General features: G+C 45.5%; 1 long non-coding RNA gene across 1 annotated transcript in view; it reads left to right on the top strand.

Moving 5' to 3' along the window:
- Nucleotides 1-5,835, top strand: part of LOC110310687 — a 30,604-nt gene that overhangs the window by 14,142 nt on the left and 10,627 nt on the right. The window lies entirely within an intron of this gene.

Consider the following 5,835-nt stretch of genomic DNA (forward strand, 5'->3'; position numbering starts at 1 on the left):
GCATAACAAAATACTGTCCCCTGCTTATATACCCAGAGCAGAAAATGAAAGAGAAAGCCCCACTTACAGGAACTCACCACCAAAACAACACAGGAAACTTGTGGCTTGCTGGATGTGGCTACATCTTTATCCCACGCTCCCTGCTGACCTACTCAAAGGAGTGCCCTTTGACCTGTCATTCTAGGTTCCCCTTGGCCCATTTCAAATGGGGGTCTCTGTAGTCTGGAGGGAAAAGACCTGCCTCTACAGACTAGGGGACCCTCCACAGATCACTTCCTGTACCTCCTGGGCTCTGTTCAGTCCCTCCTTCCTCGCCTGCAGTCTTGGCACCTCCCCAACTCTTAGATCCTTTTGATCATGGTGCTACCCCAGGATGCCATGCACAATGTCTGGACATCTGCTTTTATGGGTTCTCCTACCAGGGGCTCTGAACTTGGAACCACTGAATATCATATCCTCTCACGTAATAGGCTCCTAGACCTTAGTAGGCCCTCAGAACTAAGCATAGCTAACTCCATAGTTGAAGTACCATTCAGGCTGTAAACTTCAGCACATAGACAGCACCTCATAAAAAATGAAAACACAGACCTAGTCCATCAATGTCCATAGTTCTGGGAAATTATCTAAATGTACTAACCTTGCTTTTTTTTTTTTAAAGATTTACTTATTTATTTTATGTATATGAGTACACTGTCGCTGTCTTCAGACACACAGGAAGAGGGCACAGGTTCCCATAACAAATGGTTATAAGCCACCATGTGGTTGCTGGGATGACCAAGCCCAGTCAGTCAGTCAACAGGTTCTCCAGCCCGGGAGTGAGGATTAAAAAGAAAAAAGACAGTTAGACTGAAAGACTCCTAGAGGAGCCCCTCGCTCAGGCCTCAGGACAATAGCGGACCCCCAAGAACTCACAAGAGACCAAGCTTGATGCAAACCACATGAGGCTTTATTCGGGGAAAGCCAGAGCTCTGAGGACAACTCATATCCCACGCAGGGGTAGAGGAGTCGACCACGAGGGGAAAAGGGTCCCAGTTTTTATAGGCCCTCAGGGGGGAAAGGATAAGGGGAGAGTAGGGGATTTCTAGATCTAAACAATGTCTATTCTCAAGAAATGGGTATGGGAGGGGTACAAGGAAAGAGTCTGGTGCAGGTGTAGCAACTCAGGATTGGCCCAGCTGTGGTTGCTGGGGAGATTTTCCGACTCTTTCCCAGCAACCAATATCACAAACACCTGGCAATGGGCTTCATCAGTGGGCACACACATGGGTTCAAGGAACGGTCAAAACATTGGCAGACACACGGGTTCAAGGAGTGGCCAGAGCATTGTGCACCTCTATTTTTCTAAATTAGTGAAGCTAGTTCTGCTAACAATGAAATCTATCGTGTCAATTTCAGGGCTTCTGTGACCTTTTACATTCTGTCAGGATTTTTCAAGACAACATTGTAGCATGACCCCAGTCAATTCTGAGACTGAAGGAAAATTTAATTTTCCAATCCACTTTTATACCATTTTAATTACATGCAAGTATTTTGGGAGAGCAGTACAATAAGGAACTAACAAAGCAGTAAGTCCTGTGATTACTCCTGTGACAGTTGTTTAAAAGAGTTTGTCATAATGACCAAAATACTTGAACCCACTTCCTTGTCCAAGCCCAAAGACTTACCTGAAGCTTAATTCTTCTGTTCCACCTTGAGACTAAAATTCTTGCCTTACCCTACTTCTCTATTACAGTCTAAAGTTAGATTCTTCCCAAAACTTACTTCCTTATTATGCCCTAATGTCAGATTCCTGCCTAAAGTCCATTTCTTTATCCTTGGCCAATGTCAGACTCATGCCAAGCAGTAACCCAGAAGGCTTTCCACACTGCGACTTGAACTCAGGACCTTAGGAAGAGCAGTCAGTGCTCTTATCCACTGAGCCATCTTTTCAGTCCCTAATCTTGTTTTTGGGCTTTTATAGTTCCATTTCTGGCTAACTGTTCTTGGTAACAGAAGTGTGTCGGTTGGAGTTTGCCAAAAGACCCTCACTCCTAAAGACCACAGAGATCGAGATCGCTGCAAACTGCAAGAGGTTTACTGATCTAACGTATTGGGGCCCCTCAGCACTCAGGCAACAGGACACCCTGAACAAACAAAGAATACACTTTTTATACCTTGTAAGGGGCAGATTTAGACAACAGGGCTAGCTGGCTTATTCTAATTGGTATAGCAAGTAACCCTTTCAGGCATTGGTTGGTTTGCATGGGGTGACTATCTCTGGCCTGGTCTCTCACTCCACCTGCCCTTATGTTTTTTGTTTTTTTTCAGAATTGTTTAGTTGGCCAGCTTCTTTATCTGGCTCTGCATCTGACCTGCTAGTATAGTTTGGAAAGTCCCTTCAGAGGGGGAAGGGGCTGGGTGGTCTTGAATTTATTTTGGATTCTACATTCCCCCCTTTTTCTATGGTGCATTTCAATCCTGAAATGATGTCTCACTTTGTTGCAGCTGTTGATATTGTTGTCTGAGCATCAAAACTTGTACTTATGCATTCTCGAATAAAAACTATTAAGCGATTAAGGATGCATGGGCCAAAGGTTAAGAGCAGAAGCAGGATAAGAAGGGGTAGTAAGCAGGACTAGGTAGGGAGCCTTCCAGTGAGGCTCAAGGGTCAGGGCGCCATGCCAGGACACGTAAACCGGATCTCTGACCTGGAATTGATGGGATGTCTTTAGGATACCGAGCTTGTTCGCTGCAGCCAGTTGTGACCAGACTTCCTTCTGCACCACCTGCAAGACTTTTAACTTAGCATATAGATTATTATTACTACAACATGTGGGTTCAATCACATCATTTAAGACAGTGAGGGGCTCGGGAGCCCCATAAAGGATCTTAAAAGGAGTAAAATTGAATTGAGAGGGAGTATTTCTGGCTGTAAATAGGGCGAGGGGGAGGAGCACCACCCAGTCTGCGCCAGTCTCCATGGTTAATTTTGTCAAGGTCTCTTTTAGGGTTCTATTCATCCTTTTTACCTGTTCTGAGTTTTGAGGTCTGTATACACAGTGTAATTTCCATTCGACCTCTAAATACTTGGCCAACCCCTGACTTACCTGGGCAACAAAGGCAGGGCCATTATCNGACCCTATTGCTTTTGGCACTCCAAACCTTGGAAAATTTTCTTCAATAATCTTGACGACCATCTGAGCAGTCTCATTCTTACAATGAAAAGCTTCTAATCACCTCGAGAACATATCCACAATAACCAGACGGTATTTATACCCATATCCAGGTCTTACCTCAATAAAGTCTACCTCCCAGTAGATGCTAGGTCTGTCTCCTTGGTACCTCTCTCCTGGATCCATTGTGGTGCATCAGACACTGTGCACCACCTGCTCCACAAGGTGTTTTAACCCTGATACATGGTACTTAGTCTTGGAGAATGTCTGAATGAGCTTGCTTACCCCTAAGTGAGTCCACTGATGCATCTGTTTGATCATAGCCTCTGCTTGTCTTTGTGGCAGGATTTTCTTTTCCCTGGTGGTATACCACAGTCTCTTATTTTTGTTGAACTGGTGACTGGAATCGTTGGAAATGAGAGCTAAGTCCTCTGCTGTGTAGGTAAACTTGGGGACTGGTTTTTTGAGCTCTGTTGCCAGGATCACGGGCAGGGCCATGGCTGCAACCACTCATGCCTCTTGGACCTCCATGTTGTTGCCCCTTGCTATCACAGTATCTCCCTTCTGGTGACTAGGACAATGGATGATGCTTACCTTGGCAGGGTCATGGAGGGCCTTCAGTAGAGCCAATATTTCTTCTTTGTTTTTAATTTCTTTTCCTCCCAATGTCAGTAGACCCCTATGTTGATATATGGCCCCATGGACATGGGCTGTGGCAAAGGCATACCTGCTATCCATGTAGATGTTGAGTCTTCTTCCTTTTCCTAATTCCAAGGCCTTAGTAAGGGTGATCAGTTCTGCCTTTTGAGCCAGTGGGCCCTCCGGTAGGGCCTGTGCCCAGATAACTTGGTGTCTGTCTACCACAGCTGCTCCAGCATGTCTCCTCCCTTCTTTGAGGTAGCTGCTTCCATCTGTAAACCAGGTAAGTCTGCGCCCTCTAGTGGCTGGTCTGTCAGATCTTTAAGCCACCCATGTGCCTCGGCAAGAACTTGCTGACAGTCATGGACAGGGGGCTCTAAGTCTGGGTCTGGGAGCAGGGTAGCTGGGTTCAGACTTTCGAAGTGGGGGCAAAAGTGACTCTATCGGAGTTGAGCAACAGAGTCTGGTAATAGGCCATGCAGACATTGGTCAACTATCGATCTGGGGGCTGGTGGATCATGCTCTCCAGGGTGTGAGGGGCTGACACTACCAGATCCTGTCCCATTGTCAACTTGTCCGCATCTCTGACCAACACTGCAACAGCCACCATGATCCACAAGTAGGCAGGCCACCCTCCTGCTACTGTATCTAGCTTCTTTGACAGGTAGGCCACCGACCTCTTCCAAGGACCCAGCTTCTGTGTTAGCATCCCTTTTTGCTATCCCTTTACTCTCAGTCACGATCAGGTGGAAGGGTTTGGTCTTGAGGGGCCCCTCTTCTTCTTGGGGCAGTCTCTTGCCCAGTGCCCTTTTTCTTTCCTTTTTAAAAATAAGATATTTTCTTCATTTACATTTCAAATGCTATCCTGAAAGTCCCCTATACCCTTCCCTGGATCTATTCCCAACCCAACCACTTCTGCTTCCTCTCCCTAGCATTCCCCTGTACTGGGGCATATGATCTTCGCAAGACCGAGGGCCTCTCCTCCCATTGATGGCTGACTAGGCCATCATCTGCTACATATGCAACTAGAGACACAGTTCTGGGGGTGGGGTTAGTTCATATTGTTGAAGTTCCTATAGGGTTGCCAACCCCTTTAGCTCCTTGGGTATTTTCTCTAGCTCCTTCTTTAGGGGCCCTGTGTTCCATCCAATAGATGACTGTGAGCATCCACTTCTGTATTTTCCAGGCACTGGCATAGCCTCACAAGAGATAGCTATATCAGGGTCCTGTCAGCAAAAACTTGCTGGCATATGTAATAGTGTCTGGGTTTGGTGGTTGTATATGGGATGGATCCCGGGTGGGACAGTCTCTGGATGGTCCTTTCTTCTGTCTCAGCTCCAAACTTTGTCTCTGTAACTCATTCCATGGGTATTTTGTTCCCCATTCTAAGAAGTATTGAAGTATCCACTCTTTGGTTTTCCTTGAGTTTCATGTGTTTTGCAAATTTTATCTTGGGTAGTCTAAGTTTCTGGGTTAATATCCACTTATCAGTGAGTGCATATCATGTGTGTTCTATTGTGATTGGGTTACTTCACTCAGGATGATATCCTCCAGATCCATCCATTTGCCTAAGAATTTCATATATTCATTGTTTTTAATTGCTGAGTAGTACTCTATTGTGTAAATGTACCACATTTTTTTTATCCATTCCTCTGTTGTGGGACATCTGGGTTCTTTCCAGCTTCTGGCTATTATAAATAAGGCTGCTATAAACATAGTGGAGCATGTGTCCTTATTAAAATTTGGAACATCTTCTGGGTATATGCCCAGGAGAGGTATTGCTGGATCTTTCAGTAGTATTATGTCCAAAAGTCTGAGGAACCACCAGACAGATTTCCAGAGTGGTTGTACCAGCTTGCAATCCCACCAACAATGAAGGAGTGTTCCTCTTTCTCCACATCCTCACCAGTATCTGCTGTCACCTGACTTTTTGATCTTAGCCATTCTGACTGATGTGAGGTGGAATCTCAGGGTTGTTTTGATTTGCATTTCCCTGATGATTAAGGATGTTGAACATTTTTTCAGGTGTTTCTCAGCCATTTGG

This window comes from Mus caroli, chromosome 15 (assembly GCF_900094665.2).
Source record: "Mus caroli chromosome 15, CAROLI_EIJ_v1.1, whole genome shotgun sequence".
Lineage (NCBI taxonomy): Eukaryota > Metazoa > Chordata > Mammalia > Rodentia > Muridae > Mus > Mus caroli.